General features: G+C 50.1%; 1 protein-coding gene across 1 annotated transcript in view; it reads left to right on the forward strand.

Moving 5' to 3' along the window:
- meiosin (meiosis initiator) overlaps positions 1–21,433 on the forward strand; it is an 87,161-nt gene that overhangs the window by 19,130 nt on the left and 46,598 nt on the right. The window lies entirely within an intron of this gene.

The following is a 21,433-nucleotide window of genomic DNA, read 5'->3' on the forward strand; positions in this document are numbered from 1 at the left end:
TAAAAAATAGACTGGGATAAAGATCTGGCCTGATGGTAACTATATTGTTATGATTGTCACAAAAAACACCCACTAATGCCCCTTAGGGAAGGAAACCTAATATCCTTACCTGGCCTGACCTTTATGTGACTCAGGTAGTTGTCTCCTAACTTCTGTCTGTGCAACTCATTCCTTCACGGGTTGAGGGTGTTGCTAGCCAGGTCAGCATTTATTGCCCAGTCAACCCTGTTGCTGTGGGTCTGGAGTCACATGTCAGCCAGACCAGGTAAGGATGGCAGTTTCCTTCCCTAAAGTACATTAATGAATAAGATATGCTTTCTCAGCAGTTGAGAATGGATTCATAGTCATCAGTAGACTCTTAATTTTAGATTTTTATTGAATTCACAATCCACCACCTGCCACGCCTGGATTTGAACCCGGGTTCCAAAACATTATGTGGGTCTCTCAATTAAAAGTCTCGTAATGATACCACTAGGCCATCACCTCCTCTGATGGGCAATAAGTGCTGGCTTAGCCAGCCTTGTCCATTAGCCACGAATGAGTAATAAAAACATTAAAAACATGGAGGAGCAAATTACTACAGATGTTGGAATCTGTACTGAAAACAACAAATGCTGGACATCACAGTGGGTCAGGCAGCATCCATGGAAAGAGAGCAAGCTAATGTTTCACATCTAGTTGACTCTTCCTCAAAGCTCTTACAAAGAGTCCTCTAGATGCGAAATGTTAGCTTTAAAAACATGTTTTCTCATTCCTTCATGTATTAAATTATAAAAGATATTAAGCATAAATGTTAATATTGCTATCCTTTCTCTTACAATCTAATCTTTCTTTCACTTTCTGTACATGATTTGACATTGCGAACACCACAATAATTCATTCTCTTTGTCAGGTTGACCTCAGCTTACTACTCAACCCTTCAATCTTTTGATTAAAGACACAGGTCTTTGGTAACCAAGGTCCCAAATGCTCATTGCCCTCAAGGTACAGTGAGCAACTTGCACTTTCAGAAACTTACAACCTTTGAGATGAAAAGGACAGAAAACTGCCCAACTTGAGGGGAAGCCTTTGGAGGTCTCAGTCTAGGAAATCCATGCCCAGTGCACAAACTGTAGAATGATGTAGGTTTACCACTGTAACATAAAGGCTTTCAAACTGTGGCAAAAAAAATGATGCATGAATGATACAAACATTTAATAATATACAGAATTGACTAGCAACAGGACAAGGAAGAAATAACCCATGAATTGCGAGATGATTAGCGTATCGATGCCATCTGCTTCTCAAGAACTGCATTTCATCCTTAGACCCTTAGAAGTTGTGCAGTGGGAGCCCCTGGAGCGAGCTCAATTCCAGTGCCTAGAAATTAATACAGGTTGTACCAAGAGATAAGCAATTGTGTGAATTATCCCTTTAGTTTTGTGGCAGGGTCCACTGATTTTAAAATAAGTGATTCAATGCTTACATCACACAAAGAGCCAAAAACCATCACAATGATCTATTTGATCATATCAATAACAGTAATTTACATTTTCCTTCCTTCTATATTTGTGTCTGCCTAATAATAACCTTTCAGAAACTGATTCGGCTTTTCATTACAATACCAGTATGTCAGTGTCTGTAGTGGCAGTGTGCCAGCAAACTGTACAGGTGCACAGCAACACAGAAGCCACAAATGCTTTGTTACGTGAGAAATAAACATATGTACCCAACGATAGACAAATATTTAAAAGGGCTGCACAGTGGGAAAAAAAAGTGAACATCAGCTAGTATTTGTAGGGTATCTATGTATGTGTCAGTATTTTCAGCAGCTTTCTTGACATTCCAGTTTTTGTAGGGATCCCTACCCATGTTGGTATTTGTAAGGCATCCCTGTGTGTGTCAGTATTTGTCTGACATTCCTCTGTCATTATTTGCAGGAGCTAACTGGGTGTGTCTGTATTTGCAAGAACTCCCTGAAATCTGTCAGTATTTGCAGGGGTTCCTGGGTGTGTTGGTATGTGTACGATATTTTCCCCAACCCCCATGTGTACTCCATTTGCAGGGGTTCCAGGTGTGGGTGTCAATATTTGTAAGGCATCTTCCCACTTGTCAGCATTTGCAGGAATTCTCTGCCGGTGTCAGAATTTTCAGGGCATCTTTCTGAGTATTAGCATTTTCAGGAGCTTCCTGAGTGTATCAGCATTTGCAGGATTTCCCTGCGCTGTCAGTATTTATAGGGCATCCCTGTGTGTATTTGCAGGATTTCCCTGAGCAGTCAGTATTTACAGGGCATCCCTGTGTGTATTTGCAGGAGTTTCCTACTTACGTCCATACTTCCAGCAGGCTGTGGCACTAGTTTCTATGTGTTTCTGCAAATATCAATATGAGTAGGGGATTCCTGGGTAAGTAAGGATTTATAGGAGGGGCCTGGGTGTGTCATTGTTTTTAGGTGGTACCGGGGTGTGTCAATGTTTATAGGTGGTACCTGGGTGTGTCAGTGTTTATAGGTGGTACCTGGGTGTGTCACTGTTTATAGGGGTTCCCAGGGTGTGTCAGTGTTTATAGGAGATGTCTCGGTGTGTCAGTGTTTATAGGGGGTCCCAGGGTGTGTCAGTGTTTATAGGGGGTCCCAGGGTGTGTCAGTGTTTATAGGAGATGTCTGGGTGTGTCAGTGTTTATTGGGGGTCCCCGGGTGTGTCATGTTTATAGGGGGTCCCAGGGTGTGTCAGTGTTTCTAGGAGATGTCTGGGTGTGTCAGTGTTTATAGGGGGTCCCAGGGTGTGTCAGTGTTTATAGGGGGTCCCAGGGTGTGTCAGTGTTTATAGGGGGTCCCAGGGTGTGTCAGTGTTTATAGGGGGTCCCAGGGTGTGTCAGTGTTTATAGGAGATGTCTGGGTGTGTCAGTGTTTATAGGAGATGTCTGGGTGTGTCAGTGTTTATAGGGGGTCCCAGGGTGTGTCAGTGTTTATAGGAGATGTCTGGGTGTGTCAGTGTTTATAGAGGGTCCCAGGGTGTGTCAGTGTTTATAGGGGGTCCCAGGGTGTGTCAGTGTTTATAGGAGGTCCCAGGGTGTGTCAGTGTTTATAGGGGGTCCCAGGGTGTGTCAGTGTTTATAGGAGATCCCAGGGTGTGTCAGTGTTTATAGGGGGTCCCAGGCTGTGTCAGTGTTTATAGGAGGTGCCGGGGTGTGTCAGGTATTATTAGGTGGTGCCTGGGTGTGTCAGTGTTTATAAGAGGTCCCTGGGTGTGTCAGTGTTTATAGGAGGTCCCAGGGTGTGTCAGTGTTTATAGGGGGTCCCAGGATGTGTCAGTGTTTATAGGAGGTCCCTGGGTGTGTCAGTGTTTATAGGGGGTCCCAGGGTGTGTCAGTGTTTATAGGGGGTCCCAGGGTGTGTCAGTGTTTATAGGGGGACCCAGGGTGTATCAGTGTTTATAGGGGGTCCCAGGGTGTGTCAGTGTTTATAGGAGGTCCCAGGGTGTGTCAGTGTTTATAGGGGGTCCCAGGGTGTGTCAGTGTTTATAGGAGGTCCCTGGGTGTGTCAGTGTTTATAGGGGGTCCCAGGGTGTGTCAGTGTTTATAGGGGGTCCCAGGGTGTGTCAGTGTTTATAGGGGGTCCCAGGGTGTGTCAGTGTTTATACGGGGTCCCAGGGTGTGTCAGTGTTTATAGGAGATCCCAGGGTGTGTCAGTGTTTATAGGGGGTCCCAGGCTGTGTCAGTGTTTATAGGAGGTGCCGGGGTGTGTCAGGTATTATTAGGTGGTGCCTGGGTGTGTCAGTGTTTATAAGAGGTCCCAGGGTGTGTCAGTGTTTATAAGAGGTCCCAGGGTGTGTCAGTGTTTATAGGGGGTCCCAGGGTGTGTCAGTGTTTATAGGAGGTCCCTGGGTGTGTCAGTGTTTATAGGAGATCCCAGGGTGTGTCAGTGTTTATAGGAGGTCCTAGGGGTGTCAGTGTTTATAGGAGGTCCCAGGGTGTGTCAGTGTTTATAGGGGGTCCCAGGCTGTGTCAGTGTTTATAGGAGGTGCCGGGGTGTGTCAGGTATTATTAGGTGGTGCCTGGATGTGTCAGTGTTTATAAGAGGTCCCAGGGTGTGTCAGTGTTTATAGGAAGTCCCAGGGTGTGTCAGTATTTGTGGGAGGTCTCAGGGTGTGTCGGTATTATTACGTGGTGCCTGGGTGTGTCAGTGTTTATGGGGGATGCCTGGGTGTATTCAGTGTTTATCGGAGGTGCCTGGGTGTGTTCGGTGTTTATAGGAAGTGCCTGGGTGTGTCAGTGTTTATAGGAGGTGCCAGGGTGTGTCAGTGTTTATAGGAGGTGCCTAGGTGTGTCAGTATTTATAGGAGGTGCTTGGGTGTGTCAGTATTTATAGGAGGTGCCTAGGTGTGTCAGTGTTTATACGGGGTCCCAGGCTGTGTCAGTATTTATATGGGTCCCAGGGTGTGTCAGTGTTTATAGGAGGTGCTTGGGTGTGTCAGTATTTATAGGAGGTGCCTGGGTGTGTTCAGTGTTTATAGGAGGTGCCTGGGTGTGTCAGTGTTTATAGGAGGTGCCTGGGTGTGTTCAGTGTTTATAGGAGGTGCCAGGGTGTGTCAGTGTTTATAGGAGGTGCCTGGGTGTGTCAGTGTTTATAGGAGGTGCTCGGGTGTGTCAGTGTTAATAGGAGGTGCCTGGGTGTGTCAGTGTTTATAGGAGGTCCCAGGGTGTGTCAGTGTTTATAGGAGATGCCTGGGTGTGTCAGTGTTAATAGGAGGTCCCTGGGTGTGTCAGTGTTTATAGGAGGTCCCAGGGTGTGTCAGTGTTTATAGGGGGTCCCAGGGTGTGTCAGTGTTTAAAGGGGGTCCCAGGATGTGTCAGTGTTTATAGGAGGTCCCAGGGTGTGTCAGTGTTTATAGGGGGTCCCAGGGTGTGTCAGTGTTTATAGGGGTCCCAGTGTGTGTCAGTGTTTATAGGGGGTCCCAGGGTGTGTCAGTGTTTATAGGGGGTCCCAGGGTGTGTCAGTGTTTATAGGAGGTCCCTCGGTGTGTCAGTGTTTATAGGGGGTCCCAGGGTGTGTCAGTGTTTATAGGGGGTCCCAGGGTGTGTCAGTGTTTATAGGGGGTCCCAGGGTGTGTCAGTGTTTATAGGGGGTCCCAGGGTGTGTCAGTGTTTATAGGGGGTCCCAGGGTGTGTCAGTGTTTATAGGAGATCCCAGGGTGTGTCAGTGTTTATAGGGGGTCCCAGGCTGTGTCAGTGTTTATAGGAGGTGCCGGGGTGTGTCAGGTATTATTAGGTGGTGCCTGGGTGTGTCAGTGTTTATAAGAGGTCCCAGGGTGTGTCAGTGTTTATAAGAGGTCCCAGGGTGTGTCAGTGTTTATAGGGGGTCCCAGGGTGTGTCAGTGTTTATAGGAGGTCCCAGGGTGTGTCAGTGTTTATAGGGGGTCCCAGGGTGTGTCAGTGTTTATAGGGGGTCCCAGGGTGTGTCAGTGTTTATAGGGGGTCCCAGGGTGTGTCAGTGTTTATAGGGGGTCCCAGGGTGTGTCACTGTTTATAGGAGATCCCAGGGTGTGTCAGTGTTTATAGGGGGTCCCAGGCTGTGTCAGTGTTTATAGGAGGTGCCGGGGTGTGTCAGGTATTATTAGGTGGTGCCTGGGTGTGTCAGTGTTTATAAGAGGTCCCAGGGTGTGTCAGTGTTTATAAGAGGTCCCAGGGTGTGTCAGTGTTTATAGAGGGTCCCAGGGTGTGTCAGTGTTTATAGGGGGTCCCAGGGTGTGTCAGTGTTTATAGGAGATCCCAGGGTGTGTCAGTGTTTATAGGGGGTCCCAGGGTGTGTCAGTGTTTATAGGAGGTCCTAGGGGTGTCAGTGTTTATAGGAGATCCCAGGGTGTGTCAGTGTTTATACGGGGTCCCAGGCTGTGTCAGTGTTTATAGGAGGTGCCGGGGTGTGTCAGGTATTATTTGGTGGTGCCTGGGTGTGTCAGTGTTTATAAGAGGTCCCAGGGTGTGTCAGTGTTTATAAGAGGTCCCAGGGTGTGTCAGTGTTTATAGGAAGTCCCAGGGTGTGTCAGTATTTGTGGGAGGTCTCAGGGTGTGTCGCTAGTATTACGTGGTGCCTGTGTGTGTCAGTGTTTATGGGGGATGCCTGGGTGTGTTCAGTGTTTATAGGAAGTGCCTGGGTGTGTTCAGTGTTTATAGGAGGTGCCTGGGTGTGTTCAGTGTTTATAGAAGGTGCCAGGGTGTGTCAGTGTTTATAGGAGGTGCCTAGGTGTGTCAGTATTTATAGGAGGTGCTTGGGTGTGTCAGTATTTATAGGAGGTGCCTAGGTGTGTCAGTGTTTATACGGGGTCCCAGGCTGTGTCAGTATTTATATGGGTCCCAGGGTGTGTCAGTGTTTATAGGAGGTGCTTGGGTGTGTCAGTATTTATAGGAGGTGCCTGGGTGTGTTCAGTGTTTATAGGAGGTGCCTGGGTGTGTCAGTGTTTATAGGAGGTGCCTGGGTGTGTCAGTGTTTATAGGAGGTGCCAGGGTGTGTCAGTGTTTATAGGAGGTGCCTGGGTGTGTCAGTCTTTATAGGAGGTGCCTGAGTGTGTTCAGTGTTTATAGGAGGTGCCTGGGTGTGTCAGTGTTTATAGGAGGTGCCTGGGTGTGTTCAGTGTTTATAGGAGGTACCTGGGTGTATTCAGTGTTTATCGGAGGTGCCTAGGTGTGTCAGTATTTATAGGAGGTGTCTGGGTGTGTATTGTATTTGTGGGAGGTCCCAGGGTGTGTCAGTATTATTAGGTGGTGCCGGGGTGCCGTAGCGTTTATTGGAGGTCCCAGGGTGTGTCAGTGTTTACTGGACCTCCCAGGGGGTGTTAGTATTTGTGGGAGGTCTCAGGGTGTGTCAGTATTATTGGATGGTGCCTGGGTGTGTCAGTGTTTATAGGAGGTGCTCGGGTGTGTCAGTGTTAATAGGAGGTGCCTGGGTGTGTCAGTGTTTATAGGAGGTGCCTGGGTGTGTCAGTGTTAATAGGAGGTCCCTGGGTGTGTCAGTGTTTATAGGAGGTCCCAGGGTGTGTCAGTGTTTATAGGGGGTCCCAGGGTGTGTCAGTGTTTAAAGGGGGGTCCCAGGATGTGTCAGTGTTTATAGGAGGTCCCAGGGTGTGTCAGTGTTTATAGGGGGTCCCAGGGTGTGTCAGTGTTTATAGGGGTCCCAGTGTGTGTCAGTGTTTATAGGGGGTCCCAGGGTGTGTCAGTGTTTATAGGGGGTCCCAGGGTGTGTCAGTGTTTATAGGAGGTCCCTCGGTGTGTCAGTGTTTATAGGGGGTCCCAGGGTGTGTCAGTGTTTATAGGGGGTCCCAGGGTGTGTCAGTGTTTATAGGGGGTCCCAGGGTGTGTCAGTGTTTATAGGGGGTCCCAGGGTGTGTCAGTGTTTATAGGGGGTCCCAGGGTGTGTCAGTGTTTATAGGGGGTCCCAGGGTGTGTCAGTGTTTATAGGAGATCCCAGGGTGTGTCAGTGTTTATAGGGGGTCCCAGGCTGTGTCAGTGTTTATAGGAGGTGCCGGGGTGTGTCAGGTATTATTAGGTGGTGCCTGGGTGTGTCAGTGTTTATAAGAGGTCCCAGGGTGTGTCAGTGTTTATAAGAGGTCCCAGGGTGTGTCAGTGTTTATAGGGGGTCCCAGGGTGTGTCAGTGTTTATAGGAGGTCCCAGGGTGTGTCAGTGTTTATAGGGGGTCCCAGGGTGTGTCAGTGTTTATAGGGGGTCCCAGGGTGTGTCAGTGTTTATAGGAGGTCCCAGGGTGTGTCAGTGTTTATAGGGGGTCCCAGGGTGTGTCACTGTTTATAGGAGATCCCAGGGTGTGTCAGTGTTTATAGGGGGTCCCAGGGTGTGTCAGTGTTTATAGGGGTCCCAGTGTGTGTCAGTGTTTATTGGGGGTCCCAGGGTGTGTCAGTGTTTATAGGAGGTCCCAGGGTGTGTCAGTGTTTATAGGGGGTCCCAGGGTGTGTCACTGTTTATAGGAGATCCCAGGGTGTGTCAGTGTTTATAGGGGGTCCCAGGGTGTGTCAGTGTTTATAGGGGTCCCAGTGTGTGTCAGTGTTTATAGGGGGTCCCAGGGTGTGTCAGTGTTTATAGGAGGTCCCAGGGTGTGTCAGTGTTTATAGGGGGTCCCAGGGTGTGTCACTGTTTATAGGAGATCCCAGGGTGTGTCAGTGTTTATAGGGGGTCCCAGGGTGTGTCAGTGTTTATAGGGGTCCCAGTGTGTGTCAGTGTTTATAGGGGGTCCCAGGGTGTGTCAGTGTTTATAGGAGGTCCCAGGGTGTGTCAGTGTTTATAGGGGGTCCCAGGGTGTGTCACTGTTTATAGGAGATCCCAGGGTGTGTCAGTGTTTATAGGGGGTCCCAGGGTGTGTCAGTGTTTATAGGGGTCCCAGTGTGTGTCAGTGTTTATAGGGGGTCCCAGGGTGTGTCAGTGTTTATAGGAGGTCCCAGGGTGTGTCAGTGTTTATAGGGGGTCCCAGGGTGTGTCACTGTTTATAGGAGATCCCAGGGTGTGTCAGTGTTTATAGGGGGTCCCAGGGTGTGTCAGTGTTTATAGGGGTCCCAGTGTGTGTCAGTGTTTATAGGGGGTCCCAGGGTGTGTCAGTGTTTATAGGAGGTCCCAGGGTGTGTCAGTGTTTATAGGGGGTCCCAGGGTGTGTCAGTGTTTATAGGAGATCCCAGGGTGTGTCAGTGTTTATAGGGGGTCCCAGGGTGTGTCAGTGTTTATAGGAGGTCCTAGGGGTGTCAGTGTTTATAGGAGATCCCAGGGTGTGTCAGTGTTTATACGGGGTTCCAGGCTGTGTCAGTGTTTATAGGAGGTGCCGGGGTGTGTCAGTGTTTATACGGGGTTCCAGGCTGTGTCAGTGTTTATAGGGGGTCCCAGGGTGTGTCAGTGTTTATAGGGGGTCCCCGGGTGTGTCAGTGTTTATAGGGGGTCCCAGGCTGTGTCAGTGTTTATAGGAGGTGCCGGGGTGTGTCAGGTATTATTAGGTGGTGCCTGGGTGTGTCAGTGTTTATAAGAGGTCCCAGGGTGTGTCAGTGTTTATAAGAGGTCCCAGGGTGTGTCAGTGTTTATAGGGGGTCCCAGGGTGTGTCAGTGTTTATAGGAGATCCCAGGGTGTGTCAGTGTTTATAGGGGGTCCCAGGGTGTGTCAGTGTTTATAGGAGGTCCTAGGGGTGTCAGTGTTTATAGGAGATCCCAGGGTGTGTCAGTGTTTATACGGGGTTCCAGGCTGTGTCAGTGTTTATAGGAGGTGCCGGGGTGTGTCAGTGTTTATACGGGGTTCCAGGCTGTGTCAGTGTTTATAGGGGGTCCCAGGGTGTGTCAGTGTTTATAGGGGGTCCCCGGGTGTGTCAGTGTTTATAGGGGGTCCCAGGCTGTGTCAGTGTTTATAGGAGGTGCCGGGGTGTGTCAGGTATTATTAGGTGGTGCCTGGGTGTGTCAGTGTTTATAAGAGGTCCCAGGGTGTGTCAGTGTTTATAAGAGGTCCCAGGGTGTGTCAGTGTTTATAGGAAGTCCCAGGGTGTGTCAGTATTTGTGGGAGGTCTCAGGGTGTGTCGCTAGTATTACGTGGTGCCTGTGTGTGTCAGTGTTTATGGGGGATGCCTGGGTGTGTTCAGTGTTTATAGGAAGTGCCTGGGTGTGTTCAGTGTTTATAGGAGGTGCCTGGGTGTGTTCAGTGTTTATAGAAGGTGCCAGGGTGTGTCAGTGTTTATAGGAGGTGCCTAGGTGTGTCAGTATTTATAGGAGGTGCTTGGGTGTGTCAGTATTTATAGGAGGTGCCTAGGTGTGTCAGTGTTTATACGGGGTCCCAGGCTGTGTCAGTATTTATATGGGTCCCAGGGTGTGTCAGTGTTTATAGGAGGTGCTTGGGTGTGTCAGTGTTTACTGGACCTCCCAGGGGGTGTTAGTATTTGTGGGAGGTCTCAGGGTGTGTCAGTATTATTGGATGGTGCCTGGATGTGTCATTGTTTAGAGTCGGTCCCAGGATGTGTCAGTGTTTATAGGAGGTGCCTGGGTGTGTCAGTGTATATAGAAGGTGCCTGGGTGTGTTCAGTGTTTATAGGAGGTGCCTGGGTGTGTCAGTGTTTTTAGGAGGTGCCAGGGTGTGTCAGTGTTTATAGGAGGTGCCTAGGTGTGTCAGTATTTATAGGAGGTGCTTGGGTGTGTCAGTATTTATAGGAGGTGCCTAGGTGTGTCAGTGTTTATACGGGGTCCCAGGCTGTGTCAGTATTTATATGGGTCCCAGGGTGTGTCAGTGTTTATAGGAGGTGCTTGGGTGTGTCAGTATTTATAGGAGGTGCCTGGGTGTGTCAGTGTTTATAAGAGGTCCCAGGGTGTGTCAGTGTTTATAAGAGGTCCCAGGGTGTGTCAGTGTTTATAGGGGGTCCCAGGGTGTATCAGTGTTTATAGGGGGTCCCAGGGTGTGTCAGTGTTTATAGGAGATCCCAGGGTGTATCAGTGTTTATAGGGGGTCCCAGGGTGTGTCAGTGTTTATAGGAGGTCCTAGGGGTGTCAGTGTTTATAGGAGGTCCCTGGGTGTGTCAGTGTTTATAGGGGGTCCCAGGGTGTGTCAGTGTTTATAGGGGGTCCCAGGGTGTGTCAGTGTTTATAGGGGGTCCCAGGGTGTGTCAGTGTTTATAGGGGGTCCCAGGGTGTGTCACTGTTTATAGGAGATCCCAGGGTGTGTCAGTGTTTATCGGGGGTCCCTGGGTGTGTTCAGTGTTTATAGGAGGTGCCTGAGTGTGTCAGTGTTTATAGGAGGTCCCTGGGTGTGTCAGTGTTTATAGGAGGTCCCAGGGTGTGTCAGTGTTTATAGGGGGTCCCAGGATGTGTCAGTGTTTATAGGAGGTCCCAGGGTGTGTCAGTGTTTATAGGGGGTCCCAGGGTGTGTCAGTGTTTATAGGGGGTCCTAGGTGTGTCAGTGTTTATAGGAGGTCCCAGGATGTGTCAGTGTTTATAGGGGGTCCCAGGGTGTGTCTGTGTTTATAGGGGGTCCCAGGGTGTGTCAGTGTTTATAGGAGATCCCAGGGTGTGTCAGTGTTTGTAGGGGGTCCTAGGGGTGTCAGTGTTTATAGGGGGTCCTAGGGGTGTCAGTGTTTATAGGGCGTCCCAGGGTGTGTCAGTGTTTATAGGGGGTCCCCGGGTGTGTCAGTGTTTACACGGGGTCCCAGGCTGTGTCAGTGTTTATAGGAGGTGCCGGGGTGTGTCAGGTATTATTAGGTGGTGCTGGGTGTGTCAGTGTTTATAAGAGGTCCCTGGGTGTGTCAGTGTTTATAAGAGGTCCCAGGGTGTGTCAGTGTTTATAAGAGGTCCCAGGGTGTGTCAGTGTTTATAGGGGGTCCCAGGGTGTGTCAGTGTTTATAGGAGGTCCCTGGGTGTGTCAGTGTTTATAGGAGATCCCAGGGTGTGTCAGTGTTTATACGGGGTCCCAGGCTGTGTCAGTGTTTATAGGAGGTGCCGGGGTGTGTCAGGTATTATTAGGTGGTGCCTGGGTGTGTCAGTGTTTATAAGAGGTCCCAGGGTGTGTCAGTGTTTATAAGAGGTCCCAGGGTGTGTCAGTGTTTATAGGAAGTCCCAGGGTGTGTCAGTATTTGTGGGAGGTCTCAGGGTGTGTCGCTAGTATTACGTGGTGCCTGTGTGTGTCAGTGTTTATGGGGGATGCCTGGGTGTGTTCAGTATTTATAGGAGGTGCTTGGGTGTGTCAGTATTTATCGGAGGTGCCTAGGTGTGTCAGTGTTTATACGGGGTCCCAGGCTGTGTCAGTATTTATATGGGTCCCAGGGTGTGTCAGTGTTTATAGGAGGTGCTTGGGTGTGTCAGTATTTATAGGAGGTGCCTGGGTGTGTTCAGTGTTTATAGGAGGTGCCTGGGTGTGTCAGTGTTTATAGGAGGTGCCTGGGTGTGTTCAGTGTTTGTAGGAGATCCCAGGGTGTGTCAGTGTTTATAGGGGGTCCCAGGGTGTGTCAGTGTTTATAGGAGGTCCTAGGGGTGTCAGTGTTTATAGGAGATCCCAGGGTGTGTCAGTGTTTATAGGGGGTCCCAGGCTGTGTCAGTGTTTGTAGGAGGTGCCGGGGTGTGTCAGGTATTATTAGGTGGTGCCTGGGTGTGTTAGTGTTTATAAGAGGTCCCAGGGTGTGTCAGTGTTTATAAGAGGTCCCAGGGTGTGTCAGTGTTTATAGGGGGTCCCTGGGTGTGTCAGTGTTTATAGGGGGTCCCAGGGTGTGACAGTGTTTATAGGAGATCCCAGGGTGTATCAGTGTTTATAGGGGGTCCCAGGGTGTGTCAGTGTTTATAGGAGGTCCTAGGGGTGTCAGTGTTTATAGGAGGTCCCTGGGTGTGTTAGTGTTTATAGGGGGTCCCAGGGTGTGTCAGTGTTTATAGGGGGTCCCAGGGTGTGTCAGTGTTTATAGGGGGTCCCAGGGTGTGTCACTGTTTATAGGAGATCCCAGGGTGTGTCAGTGTTTATAGGGGGTCCCTGGGTGTGTTCAGTGTTTATAGGAGGTCCCTGGGTGTGTCAGTGTTTATAGGAGGTCCCAGGGTGTGTCAGTGTTTATAGGGGGTCCCAGGATGTGTCAGTGTTTATTGGGGGTCCCAGGGTGTGTCAGTGTTTATAGGGGGTCCCAGGGTGTGTCAGTGTTTATAGGGGGTCCTAGGTGTGTCAGTGTTTATAGGAGGTCCCAGGGTGTGTCCGTGTTTATAGGGGGTCCCAGGGTGTGTCAGTGTTTATAGGGGGTCCCAGGGGTGTCAGTGTTTATAGGGGGTCCCAGGGTGTGTCAGTGTTTATAGGGGGTCTCCGGGTGTGTCAGTGTTTATACGGGGTCCCAGGCTGTGTCAGTGTTTATAGGAGGTGCCGGGGTGTGTCAGGTATAATTAGGTGGTGCCTGGGTGTGTCAGTGTTTATAAGAGGTCCCTGGGTGTGTCAGTGTTTATAAGAGGTCCCAGGCTGTGTCAGTGTTTAGAGGAAGTCCCAGGGTGTGTCAGTATTTGTGGGAGGTCTCAGGGTGTGTCGGTATTATTACGTGGTGCCTGGGTGTGTCAGTGTTTATGGGGGATGCCTGGGTGTGTTCAGTATTTATAGGAGGTCCCTGGGTGTGTTCAGTGTTTATAGGAAGTGCCTGGGTGTGTTCAGTGTTTATAGGAGGTGCCTGGGTGTGTTCAGTATTTATAGGAGGTGCTTGGGTGTGTCAGTATTTATCGGAGGTGCCTAGGTGTGTCAGTGTTTATACGGGGTCCCAGGCTGTGTCAGTATTTATATGGGTCCCAGGGTGTGTCAGTGTTTATAGGAGGTGCTTGGGTGTGTCAGTATTTATAGGAGGTGCCTGGGTGTGTTCAGTGTTTATAGGAGGTGCCTGGGTGTGTCAGTGTTTATAGGAGGTGCTTGGGTGTGTCAGTGTTTATAGGAGGTGCCTGGGTGTGTCAGTGTTTATAGGAGGTGCCTGGGTGTGTCAGTGTTAATAGGAGGTGCCTGGGTGTGTTCAGTGTTTATAGGAGGGGCAGGGGTGTGTCAGTGTTAATAGGAGGTGCCTGGGTGTGTTCAGTGTTTATAGGAGGTGCCTGGGTGTGTCAGTGTTAATAGGAGGTGCCTGGGTGTGTTCAGTGTTTATAGGAGGTGCCTGGGTGTGTCAGTGTTAATAGGAGGTGCCTGGGTGTGTTCAGTGTTTATAGGAGGTGCCTGGGTGTGTCAGTGTTTATAGGAGGTACCTGGGTGTATTCAGAGTTTATACGGGGTCCCAGGCTGTGTTCAGTGTTTATAGGAGGTACCTGGGTGTATTCAGTGTTTATCGGAGGTGCCTGGGTGTGTCAGTATTTATAGGAGGTGCCTGGGTGTGTTCAGTGTTTATAGGAGGTGCCTGGGTGTGTCAGTGTTTATAGGAGGTGCCTGGGTGTGTCAGTGTTTATCGGAGGTGCCTGGGTGTGTTCAGTGTTTTTAAGGAGGTACCTGGGTGTGTCAGTATTTATAGGAGGTGTCTGGGTGTGTATTGTATTTGTGGGAGGTCCCAGGGTGTGTCAGTATCATTAGGTGGTGCCGGGGTGCCGTAGCGTTTATTGGAGGTCCCAGGGTGCGTCAGTGTTTACTGGACCTCCCAGGGGGTGTTAGTATTTGTGGGAGTTCTCAGGGTGTGTCAGTATTATTGGGTGGTGCCTGGATGTGTCATTGTTTAGAGTCGGTCCCAGGATGTGTCAGTGTTTAAAAGGAGGTTTTGGGTGTGTCAGTGTTCATAGAAGGTGCCTGGGTGTGTTCAGTGTTCATAGAAGGTGCCTGGGTGTGTTCAGTGTTCATAGAAGGTGCCTGGGTGTGTTCAGTGTTCATAGAAGGTGCCTGGGTGTGTCAGTGTTTATAGGAGGTCCCTGGGTGTGTCAGTGTTTATAGGGGATCCCTGGGTGTGTTCAGTGTTTATAGGAGGTCCCTGGGTGTGTCAGTGTTTATAGGAGGTCCCTGGGTGTGTCAGTGTTTATAGGAGGTCCCAGGGTGTGTCAGTGTTTATAGGAGGTCCCAGGGTGTGTCAGTGTTTATAGGGGGTCCCAGGATGTGTCAGTGTTTATAGGAGGTCCCAGGGTGTGTCAATGTTTATAGGGGGTCCCAGGGTGTGTCAGTGTTTATAGGGGGTCCCAGGGTGTGTCAGTGTTTATAGGAGATGTCTGGGTGTGTCAGTGTTTATAGGGGGTCCTAGGGGTGTCAGTGTTTATAGGGGGTCCTAGTGGTGTCAGTGTTTATAGGGGGTCCCAGGGTGTGTCAGTGTTTATAGGGGGTCCCCGGGTGTGTCAGTGTTTCTATACGGGGTCCCAGGCTGTGTCAGTGTTTATAGGAGGTGCCGGGGTGTGTCAGGTATTATTAGGTGGTGCTGGGTGTGTCAGTGTTTATAAGAGGTCCCTGGGTGTGTCAGTGTTTATAAGAGGTCCCAGGGTGTGTCAGTGTCTATAGGAAGTCCCAGGGTGTGTCAGTATTTGTGGGAGGTCTCAGGGTGTGTCGGTATTATTAGGTGGTGCCTGGGTGTGTCAGTGTTTATGGGGGATGCCTAGGTGTGTTCAGTATTTATAGGAGGTCCCTGGGTGTGTTCAGTGTTTATAGGAAGTGCCTGGGTGTGTTCAGTGTTTATAGGAGGTGCCTGGGTGTGTTCAGTGTTTATAGGAGGTGCCAGGGTGTGTCAGTATTTATAGGAGGTGCTTGGGTGTGTCAGTATTTATAGGAGGTGCCTAGGTGTGTCAGTGTTTATACAGGGTCCCAGGCTGTGTCAGTATTTATATGGGTCCCAGGGTGTGTCAGTGTTTATAGGAGGTGCTTGGGTGTGTCAGTGTTTATGGGGGATGCCTGGGTGTGTTCAGTGTTTATAGGAAGTGCCTGGGTGTGTTCAGTGTTTATAGGAGGTGCCTGGGTGTGTTCAGTGTTTATAGGAGGTGCCAGGGTGTGTCAGTGTTTATAGGAGGTGCCTTGGTGTGTCAGTATTTATAGGAGGTGCTTGGGTGTGTCAGTATTTATAGGAGGTGCCTAGGTGTGTCAGTGTTTATACGGGGTCCCAGGCTGTGTCAGTATTTATATGGGTCCCAGGGTGTGTCAGTGTTTATAGGAGGTGCTTGGGTGTGTCAGTATTTATAGGAGGTGCCTGGGTGTGTTCAGTGTTTATAGGAGGTGCCTGGGTGTGTCAGTGTTTATAGGAGGTGCCTGGGTGTGTTCAGTGTTTATAGGAGGTGCCAGGGTGTGTCAGTGTTTATAGGAGGTGCCTGGGTGTGTCAGTGTTTATAGGAGGTGCCTGGGTGTGTTCAGTGTTTATAGGAGGTACCTGGGTGTATTCAGTGTTTATCGGAGGTGCCTGGGTGTGTCAGTATTTATAGGAGGTGTCTGGATGTGTATTGTATTTGTGGGAGGTCCCAGGGTGTGTCAGTATTCTTAGGTGGTGCCGGGGTGCCGTAGCGTTTATTGGAGGTCCCAGGGTGTGTCAGTGTTTATAGGAGGTCCCTGGGTGTGTCAGTGTTTATAGGAGATCCCAGGGTGTGTCAGTGTTTATACGGGGTCCCAGGATGTGTCAGTGTTTATAGGAGGTGCCGGGGTGTGTCAGGTATTATTAGGTGGTGCCTGGGTGTGTCAGTGTTTATAAGAGGTCCCAGGGTGTGTCAGTGTTTATAAGAGGTCCCAGGGTGTGTCAGTGTTTATAGGGGGTCCCAGGGTGTGTCAGTGTTTATAGGAGGTCCCTGGGTGTGTCAGTGTTTATAGGGGGTCCCAGGGTGTGTCAGTGTTTATAGGGGGTCCCAGGGTGTGTCAGTGTTTATAGGGGGTCCCACGGTGTGTCACTGTTTATAGGAGATCCCAGGGTGTGTCAGTATTTATAGGGGGTCCCAGGCTGTGTCAGTGTTTATAGGAGGTGCCGGGGTGTGTCAGGTATTATTAGGTGGTCCCAGGGTGTGTCAGTGTTTATAAGAGGTCCCAGGGTGTGTCAGTGTTTATAGGGGGTCCCAGGGTGTGTCAGTGTTTATAGGAGGTCCCTGGGTGTGTCAGTGTTTATAGGGGGTCCCAGGGTGTGTCAGTGTTTATAGGGGGTCCCAGGGTGTGTCAGTGTTTATAGGGGGTCCCACGGTGTGTCACTGTTTATAGGAGATCCCAGGGTGTGTCAGTATTTATAGGGGGTCCCAGGCTGTGTCAGTGTTTATAGGAGGTGCCGGGGTGTGTCAGGTATTATTAGGTGGTGCCTGGGTGTGTCAGTGTTTATAAGAGGTCCCAGGGTGTGTCAGTGTTTATAGGGGGTCCCAGGGTGTGTCAGTGTTTATAGGGGGTCCCAGGGTGTGTCAGTGTTTATAGGAGATCCCAGGGTGTGTCAGTGTTTATAGGGGGTCCCAGGGTGTGTCAGGGTTTATAGGAGGTCCTAGGGGTGTCAGTGTTTATAGGAGATCCCAGGGTGTGTCAGTGTTTATACAGGGTCCCAGGCTGTGTCAGTGTTTATAGGAGGTGCCGGGGTGTGTCAGGTATTATTAGGTGGTGCCTGGGTGTGTCAGTGTTTATAAGAGGTCCCAGGGTGTGTCAGTGTTTATAAGAGGTCCCAGGGTGTGTCAGTGTTTATAGGAAGTCCCAGGGTGTGTCAGTATTTGTGGGAGGTCTCAGGGTGTGTCGCTAGTATTACGTGGTGCCTGTGTGTGTCAGTGTTTATGGGGGATGCCTGGGTGTGTTCAGTGTTTATAGGAAGTGCCTGGGTGTGTTCAGTGTTTATAGGAGGTGCCTGGGTGTGTTCAGTGTTTATAGAAGGTGCCAGGGTGTGTCAGTGTTTATAGGAGGTGCCTAGGTGTGTCAGTATTTATAGGAGGTGCTTGGGTGTGTCAGTATTTATAGGAGGTGCCTAGGTGTGTCAGTGTTTATACGGGGTCCCAGGCTGTGTCAGTATTTATATGGGTCCCAGGGTGTGTCAGTGTTTATAGGAGGTGCTTGGGTGTGTCAGTATTTATAGGAGGTGCCTGGGTGTGTTCAGTGTTTATAGGAGGTGCCTGGGTGTGTCAGTGTTTATAGGAGGTGCCTGGGTGTGTTCAGTGTTTATAAGAGGTCCCAGGGTGTGTCAGTGTTTATTGGGGGTCCCAGGGTGTGTCAGTGTTTATAGGGGGTCCCAGGGTGTGTCAGTGTTTATAGGAGATCCCAGGGTGTATCAGTGTTTATAGGGGGTCCCAGGGTGTGTCAGTGTTTATAGGAGGTCCTAGGGGTGTCAGTGTTTATAGGAGGTCCCTGGGTGTGTCAGTGTTTATAGGGGGTCCCAGGGTGTGTCAGTGTTTATAGGGGGTCCCAGGCTGTGTCAGTGTTTATAGGAGGTGCCGGGGTGTGTCAGGTATTATTAGGTGGTGCCTGGGTGTGTCAGTGTTTATAAGAGGTCCCAGGGTGTGTCAGTGTTTATAAGAGGTCCCAGGGTGTGTCAGTGTTTATAGGGGGTCCCAGGGTGTATCAGTGTTTATAGGGGGTCCCAGGGTGTGTCAGTGTTTATAGGAGATCCCAGGGTGTATCAGTGTTTATAGGGGGTCCCAGGGTGTGTCAGTGTTTATAGGAGGTCCTAGGGGTGTCAGTGTTTATAGGAGGTCCCTGGGTGTGTCAGTGTTTATAGGGGGTCCCAGGGTGTGTCAGTGTTTATAGGGGGTCCCAGGGTGTGTCAGTGTTTATAGGGGGTCCCAGGGTGTGTCAGTGTTTATAGGGGGTCCCAGGGTGTGTCAGTGTTTATAGGGGGTCCCAGGGTGTGTCAGTGTTTATAGGGGGTCCTAGGTGTGTCAGTGTTTATAGGAGGTCCCAGGATGTGTCAGTGTTTATAGGGGGTCCCAGGGTGTGTCTGTGTTTATAGGGGGTCCCAGGGTGTGTCAGTGTTTATAGGAGATGTCTGGGTGTGTCAGTGTTTGTAGGGGGTCCTAGGGGTGTCAGTGTTTATAGGGGGTCCTAGGGGTGTCAGTGTTTATAGGGGGTCCCAGGGTGTGTCAGTGTTTATTGGGGGTCCCCGGGTGTGTCAGTGTTTACACGGGGTCCCAGGCTGTGTCAGTGTTTATAGGAGGTGCCGGGGTGTGTCAGGTATTATTAGGTGGTGCTGGGTGTGTCAGTGTTTATAAGAGGTCCCTGGGTGTGTCAGTGTTTATAAGAGGTCCCAGGGTGTGTCAGTGTTTATAGGGGGTCCCAGGGTGTGTCAGTGTTTATAGGAGGTCCCTGGGTGTGTCAGTGTTTATAGGAGATCCCAGGGTGTGTCAGTGTTTATACGGGGTCCCAGGCTGTGTCAGTGTTTATAGGAGGTGCCGGGGTGTGTCAGGTATTATTAGGTGGTGCCTGGGTGTGTCAGTGTTTATAAGAGGTCCCAGGGTGTGTCAGTGTTTATAAGAGGTCCCAGGGTGTGTCAGTGTTTATAGGAAGTCCCACGGTGTGTCAGTATTTGTGGGAGGTCTCAGGGTGTGTCGCTAGTATTACGTGGTGCCTGTGTGTGTCAGTGTTTATGGGGGATGCCTGGGTGTGTTCAGTATTTATAGGAGGTGCTTGGGTGTGTCAGTATTTATCGGAGGTGCCTAGGTGTGTCAGTGTTTATACGGGGTCCCAGGCTGTGTCAGTATTTATATGGGTCCCAGGGTGTGTCAGTGTTTATAGGAGGTGCTTGGGTGTGTCAGTATTTATAGGAGGTGCCTGGGTGTGTTCAGTGTTTATAGGAGGTGCCTGGGTGTGTCAGTGTTTATAGGAGGTGCCTGGGTGTGTTCAGTGTTTGTAGGAGATCCCAGGGTGTGTCAGTGTTTATAGGGGGTCCCAGGGTGTGTCAGTGTTTATAGGAGGTCCTAGGGGTGTCAGTGTTTATAGGAGATCCCAGGGTGTGTCAGTGTTTATAGGGGGTCCCAGGCTGTGTCAGTGTTTGTAGGAGGTGCCGGGGTGTGTCAGGTATTATTAGGTGGTGCCTGGGTGTGTTAGTGTTTATAAGAGGTCCCAGGGTGTGTCAGTGTTTATAAGAGGTCCCAGGGTGTGTCAGTGTTTATAGGGGGTCCCTGGGTGTGTCAGTGTTTATAGGGGGTCCCAGGGTGTGACAGTGTTTATAGGAGATCCCAGGGTGTATCAGTGTTTATAGGGGGTCCCAGGGTGTGTCAGTGTTTATAGGAGGTCCTAGGGGTGTCAGTGTTTATAGGAGGTCCCTGGGTGTGTTAGTGTTTATAGGGGGTCCCAGGGTGTGTCAGTGTTTATAGGGGGTCCCAGGGTGTGTCAGTGTTTATAGGGGGTCCCAGGGTGTGTCACTGTTTATAGGAGATCCCAGGGTGTGTCAGTGTTTATAGGGGGTCCCTGGGTGTGTTCAGTGTTTATAGGAGGTCCCTGGGTGTGTCAGTGTTTATAGGAGGTCCCAGGGTGTGTCAGTGTTTATAGGGGGTCCCAGGATGTGTCAGTGTTTATAGGAGGTCCCAGGATGTGTCAGTGTTTATAGGAGGTCCCAGGGTGTGTCAGTGTTTATAGGGGGTCCCAGGGTGTGTCAGTGTTTATAGGGGGTCCTAGGTGTGTCAGTGTTTATAGGAGGTCCCAGGGTGTGTCCGTGTTTATAGGGGGTCCCAGGGTGTGTCAGTGTTTATAGGGGGTCCCAGGGTGTGTCAGTGTTTATAGGAGATGTCTGGGTGTGTCAGTGTTTATAGGGGGTCCTAGGGGTGTCAGTGTTTATAGGGGGTCCTAGGGGTGTCAGTGTTTATAGGGGGTCCCAGGGTGTGTCAGTGTTTATAGGGGGTCTCCGGGTGTGTCAGTGTTTATACGGGGTCCCAGGCTGTGTCAGTGTTTATAGGAGGTGCCGGGGTGTGTCAGGTATTATTAGGTGGTGCCTGGGTGTGTCAGTGTTTATAAGAGGTCCCTGGGTGTGTCAGTGTTTATAAGAGGTCCCAGGCTGTGTCAGTGTTTAGAGGAAGTCCCAGGGTGTGTCAGTATTTGTGGGAGGTCTCAGGGTGTGTCGGTATTATTACGTGGTGCCTGGGTGTGTCAGTGTTTATGGGGGATGCCTGGGTGTGTTCAGTATTTATAGGAGGTCCCTGGGTGTGTTCAGTGTTTATAGGAAGTGCCTGGGTGTGTTCAGTGTTTATAGGAGGTGCCTGGGTGTGTTCAGTGTTTATAGGAGGTGCCAGGGTGTGTCAGTGTTTATAGGAGGTGTCTAGGTGTGTCAGTATTTATAGGAGGTGCTTGGGTGTGTCAGTATTTATCGGAGGTGCCTAGGTGTGTCAGTGTTTATACGGGGTCCCAGGCTGTGTCAGTATTTATATGGGTCCCAGGGTGTGTCAGTGTTTATAGGAGGTGCTTGGGTGTGTCAGTATTTATAGGAGGTGCCTGGGTGTGTTCAGTGTTTATAGGAGGTGCCTGGGTGTGTCAGTGTTTATAGGAGGTGCTTGGGTGTGTCAGTGTTTATAGGAGGTGCCTGGGTGTGTTCAGTGTTTATAGGAGGTGCCTGGGTGTGTCAGTGTTTATAGGAGGTGCCTGGGTGTGTCAGTGTTAATAGGAGGTGCCTGGGTGTGTTCAGTGTTTATAGGAGGGGCAGGGGTGTGTCAGTGTTAATAGGAGGTGCCTGGGTGTGTTCAGTGTTTATAGGAGGTGCCTGGGTGTGTCAGTGTTAATAGGAGGTGCCTGGGTGTGTTCAGTGTTTATAGGAGGTGCCTGGGTGTGTCAGTGTTAATAGGAGGTGCCTGGGTGTGTTCAGTGTTTATAGGAGGTGCCTGGGTGTGTCAGTGTTTATAGGAGGTACCTGGGTGTATTCAGAGTTTATACGGGGTCCCAGGCTGTGTTCAGTGTTTATAGGAGGTACCTGGGTGTATTCAGTGTTTATCGGAGGTGCCTGGGTGTGTCAGTATTTATAGGAGGTGCCTGGGTGTGTTCAGTGTTTATAGGAGGTGCCTGGGTGTGTCAGTGTTTATAGGAGGTGCCTGGGTGTGTCAGTGTTTATCGGAGGTGCCTGGGTGTGTTCAGTGTTTTTAAGGAGGTACCTGGGTGTGTCAGTATTTATAGGAGGTGTC

Source organism: Chiloscyllium punctatum, chromosome 29 (assembly GCF_047496795.1).
Source record: "Chiloscyllium punctatum isolate Juve2018m chromosome 29, sChiPun1.3, whole genome shotgun sequence".
NCBI lineage: Eukaryota > Metazoa > Chordata > Chondrichthyes > Orectolobiformes > Hemiscylliidae > Chiloscyllium > Chiloscyllium punctatum.